This window comes from Carlito syrichta, unplaced genomic scaffold, assembly GCF_000164805.1.
Source record: "Carlito syrichta isolate Samal-C Ts95f unplaced genomic scaffold, Tarsius_syrichta-2.0.1 Scaffold302553, whole genome shotgun sequence".
Classification (NCBI taxonomy): domain Eukaryota; kingdom Metazoa; phylum Chordata; class Mammalia; order Primates; family Tarsiidae; genus Carlito; species Carlito syrichta.
In genome coordinates, this window is record NW_007246649.1 from 67,825 (window position 1) to 77,222 (window position 9,398).

The following is a 9,398-nucleotide window of genomic DNA, read 5'->3' on the forward strand; positions in this document are numbered from 1 at the left end:
GGTCTCGAACCCGCGGGCTCAGGCAATTCACTCACCTCAGCCTCCCAAGGGTGCAGGATTCCAGGCTGAGCCACCGGGCCCGGCTGGGAGCCCTCTCCTCTGGTCCTCTCAGTTCCCCGCCTCCCCACCGCCCACCCTGTCTATGTCCTGCTGGTGTTTCTTCATCCATCTTCCCTCCCCCAAGTTCCTATTTCCTTTAGGTCAAGCTGGCCCATAAAGATTTGCCTCCCTTACCCGGTCCCAAATGTTCTCTTTCCTCTGAATTCCTCTAGAATTCACAGTCAAGATCATGCACCCTCTAACTGCCATCAGCAAGATTGATTGAGTTCTTACTGTGTTAGAGACTGACTCTATCACCCCTAAACTCAACTCCAGGAGATAAATGTCCACCTGATTAGGCAGATGAAGACTGAGCTTCAGACAGTAGGCAGGCCCCAAATCATCGGGGACTTGATCCCAAAGCTCGCATTCTCACTACGCCCTGTGCTGAGTGCTCCTGTACGTATTTGTTTCTCTTTTGTCTCCTGAAAGGATTCATTGGCAAAGACCACTTAGGGTGCCATTTTGTTGTTTTTCCCACCCCTAGCTGAGGGCTGAGCACACGATATTTATTTGATAAACATCCACTGATTTGGGCTTCTGGCTTCAAGACTTAATAACACTGTGACCCCACATGAGTTTGGCAATTTATGAAAGCAGCGGTCACCAGGATTGTTTGCCCTGATCAATAATCAGCACCAGGCCAAGGTGACCTGTGACATCCTGACAATAAACTGCTTGGCCTCGGTGGTCTCTTGTCCTCCCATTTCCTCCTTAAAGAAAAAAAAAAATAAACCAAAGTCAACCAGGCTCAGTGGCTCAGCCTGTAATCTTGCACTTTGGGAGGCCGAGGTGAGTGAATTACCTGAGTCTGTGGGTTTGAGACCCACCTGGGCAACTTGGCGAGACCTCATCTCTACAATAAATCAAAAAAATTAGCCGGGTGTGGTAGCGCGCGCCTGTAGTTCCAGCTACTTGGAAGGCTGAAGCGGAAGGATCGCCGGAGCCCAGCGGGTCGAGGCTGCGGTGGCCGGGAGCAGCCACTGCACTCCATTCTGGGCAACAGAGTAAGACTCCAACTCAAAAAATAAGAAAGAAAGAAGTAACAGAAAATTTTCAGAAATATTAAAAATATATGGAAACTAAATAGCATACTCTTAAGCAACTAATGGGTCAATGAAGAAATTTAAAAGAAAAATTTAAAAATATTTTGAAACAAATGGAAATGAAAACACAACACACCAAAGCTTATGGAGTGCAGCAAAATCAGTACTAAAAGGAAAGTTTTATTTGTTTGTTTATTTTTGAGTTGGAGTCTCACTCCTTCACCCAGGCTGGAGTGCAGTGGCACACTCAGGGCCCCCCAGCATCGACCTTCTGGGCTCCAGCAATCCTTCCACCTCAGCCTTCTGAGTAGCTGGAACAACAGGCGTGTGCTACCATGCCCGGCTAATTTTTTATTTTACTGTAGAGACGAGGTCTCGCCAAGTTGCCCGGGCTAGTCTTGAACCCGCGGGCTCAGGCAATCCACTTACCTCGATCTCCTAAAGTGCTGGGATTACAGGTTGAGTCACCAAGCCCAGTCTAAAAGGAAAGTTTATAGCAATAAATGTTTACATAAAAAAAGAAAGCTTGCAAGTAAACAACTCAATGTCATGCCTCAGGGAAATGCAAAAAGGAAGAACAAACTAAGGCTAATGTTAGCAGAAGGGAAAAAATAATAAATATCAGAACAGAGATCAATGAAATAGAGACTAGAAAAACAATACATAGGATAACAAAACAAGAGTTGGCTTTTTGTGAAGACAAACAAAATAACAAACCTATAGCTAGACTATGAAAAAAAGAAAAAACTCAAAATCAGAAATGAAAGTGGAGGATTACAACTGACAACACAGAAATACAAAGAATCACAATACACTATTATGAATAATTATATGCCAAAAGATAGCCTAGAGGAAATAGATAAATTTCTAGACATATACAATCTATCAAGATTGAATTACAAAGACATAGAGAATCTGAATAGAACAATAATAAGTAATGAGATTGAATGAGTAATGAAATGTCTCCTAGCAAAAAAACTTCCCAGAACCTAATGACTTCACTGCTGAATTCTACAAAACATTAAAGAAGAACTAATACTAATTCTCCACAAACTTTTCCAAAAAAAACCAAAGCAAAGGGAACACTTCCAAATTCAATTTAGAAGATAGAATTACCCTAATACCAAAGCCAGACAAGGATGTCACAAGAAAAAAGAAAGAAAAAGCAAAAAAACTACAGGTCAGTATTCCCAATGGACAAGGATACAAAAATCCACAACAAAATACTAGCAAACTGAAGCTGCACAGTCACAAGGATAGAAATAACAGACACTGGGGTCACTAAAAGCAGGGAAGGGAGAGGCGGCTTAGGGTTCAGTCACCAACTACGGGTGCAATGTCCCTGGAATGGGCCACCTGAGACCCAATCCTCACCACTGCACAGCATGTCCATGTAACGAATCCATATGTGTAACCTCTGAATCTAAAATTTAAAAATAAATTAAAAAATAAAAAAGATTATTCACCTTCATCATGTGGGATTTATTCATGGGATACAAAAATTATTCACCATTCCTAAATCAATAAATGTGATATACTACATTAATGGTATCAAGCATAAAAACCATATGATCATCTCATTAGAATCAAAAAATAAAATAAAATAAAAGCTTTTGACAAAATTCAACATCTTTTCAGAATAAAAGCACAAAACAAATTGGGTATAGAAGAAATACACTTCAACACAATAAAGGCCGTATATAATATGCTCACAGCTAACATTATAATAAATGCTAATAAGTTGGAGTCCTTTCCTCTAAGATCCAGAATATGAGAAGGATGCTCACTTTTGCCACTTCAATTTGACATAGTATTGAAGTCCTTTCCAGGGCAATAAGACACAAGAAAAAAAATAAAAGTCATCTAAATAAGAAAGAGAGAAATAAAACTGTCATTTGCTAATGACATAATCTGATAAATAGAAAAACTAAATAATCCACCAAAAAACTTTCTCAACTGACAAATTCAGTAAACTTGCAGGATACTAAATCAACATTCAAAAATCAGTAGCATTTCTCAATGCTAATAACAAACTTTTTGAAAAACAATTCAAGAGAATGTTCTCATTTACAATAGATACAAAGCATGCATATAAATAAATTTAGCCAAAGAGATGAAAGACCTGTACATTGAAAACTATAAAACATTAATGAAAGAAATTGGAGAAGGCACAAATGAGTGGAAAGACATTTTGTGCTCATGAATTAGAAGAATTAATATTAACACCTCTATACTACCCTAAGTGATCTACAGATTCAATGTATTTCCTAACAAATCCAAATGCCATTTTTCATAGATAAAGAAAAAACAGTCCTGAAATTCATATAGCACCACTAAACAAATAAAACAAAGCAAAAGCAAATAGCCAAGGAAATCACAAGCAAAAAGAACATAGCTAGAGGTATCATACTATCAATATCAAACAATACTACAAAGTGACTAATTAAAACAGTGTAAAAAGAGACACATTGACCAATGGAACAGAATAGAGAGCACAGAAAAGAATTTACACAACTATAGTCAGTGAAAAAGTACACTATCTCTAATGAACGATGTTGGGAAAACTGGATATTCATATACAAAGGAATGAAATTGAACCTTATCTCACACTATATACAAAGATCAACTCAAAATGGATTAAAAAAAACTTAAACACAAAACCCGAAACTGTGAAATGACTAGAAGAAAATATAGGGAAAATACTACATGACATTGGTCTGGGCAATAATTTTTTTTAGATTTGACCACAAAAGCAAAGACAATAAAAACCAAAATAGACAAATGGAATCACAACAAAATAAAAAACTTCTGCACAACAATTAACAGAATAAAGTAACAACCTATGAATGGGAGAAAAATATTTGCAAGTCATACATCTGATAAGGGATTAGTACTCTAAAACATATAAGGAACTTGATGCCATAGAAAGAAAGCAAACAAGCTGGTTAAGAAATGGGCAAAAAGCCGGGTTCGGTGGCTCAGCCTATAATCCCACGCTTTGGGAGACTGAGGTGAGTGGATTGCCTGAACCCGCGGGTTCGAGACTCACCTGGGCAACTTGGCGAGACCTCATCGCTACAATAAATAAAAAAATGAGCCAGGTGTGATAGCGCACGCCTGTAGTTCCAGCTACTTGGAAGGCTGAGGCGGGAGGATCGCCGGAGTCCAGCAGGTCGAGGCTGTGGTGGCCAGGAGTGTGCCACTGCACTCCAGTCTGGGTGACAGAGTGACACTCCAACTCAAAAAAAGAAAGAAAAAAAAAAGAAATGGGCAAAGGACCTGAATCGACATTTCTCAAAAGAAAACATATGAATGGCCAACAGATACATGAAAAGGTGTTTGACATCACTAATCATTTGGGAGTACAAATTAAAACCACAAGGAGATATAACCTCACACCTGTTAGAATATCTGTTATCAAAAATATGACTGATAGAGAGGGTTAGTGAGGATGTAAAGAAAAGGGTACACTATTGGTGGAAATGTAAATCAGTATAGTCATTATGGAAAACTTTATGGCAGTCTCTCAAATAACTAAAAATAGAACTACCATATGATCCAGTAATCACATTTCTGTGTATTCACCCAAAAGATCACTATGATCGATGAGATATCTGCATGTTCATGTTCATTGCAGCTCTGTTTGCCAACAGTCGAATTATGGAATCAATCAAAGTATCCATCAGTAGATGAATAGATGAAGAAAATGTGGTACATATACATGGTTGAGTATTATTCAGCCTTATAAAAGGAAGGAATTTTGTCATTTGTAGTAACATGAGTGGAACTGAGGAAAATTATGCTAAGTGAAAGAAGCCAAACAATGAATAACAAATATTGCATATTCTCCATTGGAATCCCAAACAATTATACTCAGAGAAGCAGAACATAGGATGGAGTTACCAGAGATCAGGGCATATGAGAGATGGGAACGTGATAACCAAAGGGTACAAAGTCTCAGTTTAATAGGAGGAAGACATTTGGTTTTTATAAGGTCTATTGTATGGTATAGTGAATATAGCTAATAGCTGAGTACAGTATATTTCAAAATATCTAAGAGAGCAAACCCCAATTATTCTCACCATGAAAATGTCAAAAATTTGAGGTAAAATTTAAGATAATAAGCTTGATTTAATCTTTCCATATTGTATTCAAAAATCATAATGTCCCTTTGTACTCCATAAATATGTACAACTATAATTTGCCAATATATAATTTTAGAAAACCACTTAAGAGTGTTATATCTTATTATGTCCTCCTGATGACTGACCTTTTAAATGTCCCACTTTGCAGTATAGTCATCCCCACTTTTTTGTGATTAGATTTTTCATGCAACGAGAGACCCTGAAGAAAACTGGAATTATCTTTTGGAGGGCAGATCCCTTGTAGTACAGGTTTCTCCCACTTGATAAGTGTTCTGGGAACCCATCGCCATCAGTGTACCAGCTAGTGTTTTAGTGCGTCACGATTTTCGGGAAAAAAGACCTTAGTTGTGGCAAACAGGTGACTGGTTCTTCCTTCACAACAATGCACCTGCCCACACCAGGCTGAGGATTCAGCAGCTTTGGGCAAAAAAGGCATGATCTCCATGCCCCACCCTCCCTAGTCACCAGATCTCCATCTCGTTTGATTGACTTTTTTTGTTGTTTCCCTGGATGAAAACAATCCTCAAAGGGAAACGCTTTGCTGATGTGGAAGAGGTGAAACAAAAAAACAGCAGAGGACGAGTTCAAAACTGTTTTGAGCAGTGGAAATAGTGTCTCAATAGATGTATTGCGTCACATGGAGAGTACTTTGAAGGTGACTGAAGTTCAAACATGTAAGAATAAATACACAATTTTTTATAAATAAATTCTGGATGTTTGGGAGTCTCTTGGGAGTATGCTATTTTACTTTTCATCTATCTAAGTCTTTTACAGTACTTGTAGTTGAGTTATGTTCTATTAACCCATCTGACAATCTTTACCACTTAATTATAGTATTTACTGCAGTTAAATTTAACATACATCTGAGCATGATTGGTTTTAAGACTTTTTTATATTTTGCTATTTGTGTCCTGTTTGTCCCACTTGTACTGTTTTATTTTTTTATTTTCTTTCTTGTCTTCTTTTGGACATAGCCAATATTTTGTAGCTCTGTTTATTTTGTCTAATTTATTTGTTATTTTATTAGTGTCTGTATATATTACAATATGAATCCTTAACTTAATCTATCTTGAATTAGAGTAATACTTCTTCACATTCTTTAAGAACTCTACATCACGTGCTTCCACTTGCTGTTTTCTTTGTGTTGTTTCTGTTGTCATATATATAAATATATATATTTGCTTTTTTTGAGTCGGAGTCTCCCTCTGCTGTCCAGCCTGGAGTGCTGGCCACCCCAGCGTCAACCTGCTGGGTTCCAGCGATCTTTCCACCTCAGCCTTCCAAGTAGCTAGAACTACAAATGCACGCTACTACGCCCAGTTAATTTTTTTTTTTTAATTTACTGTAGAGACGAGGGCTCGCCAAGTTTCCCAGCCTGGTCTCAAACCCGCAGGCTCAGGCAATCCACTCATTACGGCCTCCCAAAGTGCTGGGATTACAGGCTGAGTCACAGAGCCCAGCCTGCCATATATTTTAATTCTGCCTATGTTATCAAATCCACATTACATTGTATTTTGGTCTGTTTGCTTTAAATAGCAATTGTCATACAAAGTAGTTTGCGATTTTAAAAATATATTTTTATTTTCTAGATCTTTATCAGTGTTCTTTCTTTGAATGATCTAAATTTCTATGATTACCCTTCCATCTAAAAAATTTATTATAATTTTTTTATAGTGCAGATCTGCTTGTGATAAATATTCTTGTCTGATAAGGTCTTTATTGCTCTTTCAATTTTAAAGAATATTTAACTCATACAGAATTCTAGGTTAATAAAGTTCTTTGGAGATTTTACCCTTCCCCCCATTGTCTTTGACTTGTTTTATTTTTGATAAGAGGTTCATCTTTATTTTTACCTTTAATCTCTAGAAGGTCTTTTCTTTTTTTCCCTGTATGCTCTTAAGATTTTTTCTTTATGTTTGGTATTTATCAATTTGATTTTGAATTGGCATAGTGTGGATATTTTTATTTTTATCCTTCTTTGAATTTATTGAGCTTCCTGGATCTCTGAGCTGATAGTTTTCATCAAATTTGGTTGATTTGGCCACTGTTTTTTCAAATTTGTTTTCGGCTCCAATTTCTATGCTTCTGTTTCTGTGGCTTCAATTGCATGTTCAGACCATGTGACATTACCTTATGAGCCACTGAGGACCTGTTTATTTATATTCAGTCCTGATTTTTCTCTGTGCTTCATTTGGCTAACTTCTTTACAGGAACTTCAAGTTTATTGATTTGTTTTTCTTTTTCAGTGTCCAATCTGCTGATAATGCCATCCAATTATTATTCTTTCATGTTTAAGCAACTTTCAGTTCTAGAATTTTCACTTGGTTCTTTTTCATAGTTTTCACTTTTTTGCTTGGATGCCTCATCTAGTCACTTATTATATTAATCTTTCTTTTAAATTCTTAAACAAATTTAGAATAGCGATTTCAAACTGTTGTCAGCTAATGCCCATATCTGCAATACCTCTACATCTACTTCAAGTGACTAGTTTTTCTCCTGGTTAGGTGCCACATTTTCCTACAGCTGCTTCTTCAGATGTCCAGCAATTTTGTTGAGACTCTAGATTTTTATTGCCTTCTTTAAGGAGTTTGTTTTGCATTACAAGTCAGTGAATTTACTGGAGGATTATTTTAATCCTACTGAGACTTAATTTTAGATTTCGATAGGTTGGATCTAGAGTAATCCTTTCTATTTCCAAGGCATGGCCTTTCTACAGTCTCATGTGGAATCCCAAGTTTCCCTCTGGCTAGTTGGACTCCAGAATCCCCTAGCACAGTGAAATCTCGAGAATCACACTGATCAATTCACAAACCCCAGTGGTCATTCTCCGCCAGACCTAATGGAACCTGGCCTTATATGTACACATCTTACTATTTCTGGAGCTCTTTCTCTGAACATTCTCTTTTACTTTCTCTCCTCATCCACAAATTCCAGCTGCCTCAGTAGTCCCAAACTATGGTCTCTGTTTTCTACCACTCACAAGACTATCGCTCTCTCTTTGGGCTCTGCAACCTGACACTGTTGTTTTGAAATTGCTTTCATGCAAAAAGCCTGAGTGAATGGGAAGCTTATATCAGGTGTATCCTTTCCATCAATGATCACAGTCCTATCTATATGTTTTCCAAAGGCTGAAAACATTTGCTTTGTGTAGTTTTTCTAGTTTTATAATATTTGAAGGGTAATTCTGATACATCTTAGCTCACCATGGCCAGAATTGCCAGCCTAGGTCTAAAATACACAGTTATAAATAAAGGTGAAATAAGAGTTTAAAGCAATAAAAGACCAATAACAAAAATAGTTACCTTTTTATGTTTAACAATGACAAAATTCTGTGAAGTGCTATATTCCAAAAATGAGGCTAGGCACGGTGGCTCACTTTGTAATCCCAGCACTTTGGGAGTCTGAGGCTCTTGCTTGAGCCCAAGAGTTTGAGGCCAGCCTGGGCAACATAGTGAGACCTCACAGCTACAAAAAAATTTTTAAAATTAGCTAGATATGGTGGTGGCACATGCCTGTAGTCCCATCTACTCAGGAGGCTGAGGCGGAAGGATCACTTGAGTCCAGGAAGTCAAGGCTGGGGTAAACCATGACCATGCCACTGCACTCTAGCCTGGGCATCAGAATGAAATCCCAACTCAAAAGCAAAAGCAAAAACAAAGATGAGAATGCTGAGATTAAGAGAGGTTAAGTGAGGTCAGTAAGTGGCAAGGACAGAATTTGAATCAAGACAAGTCTTACTTCAGAGTATACACACATTTTTTTTCTACTTGCCACAATGCTTAAAATAATCAAAGAGAGTGTCTTAGAGCAATTGAGACTTGAACTGGCTTTCAAAGGTTGATAGGCTCTGGGCTGGTCAACAAATTTAAAGCAGCAAAGCACATCCTTGAGAAAGGAACAGAACGTGATGGGAAGCAGGTAAGAGCCAAACTAAAGGCAAGCTTCTGTGTGGAGACAAAGTTGAATAGCTTGAGTGAGGTTACTCAAGATTTTTTAGAATTGCAACTTATTATAATATTTTAGTTACAGTTTTTTTCAGATTTACTAGTAACTACATAATTATTCACACGCCTATATTATAGAATCTTCCCTTTCTGTATTTATAGTT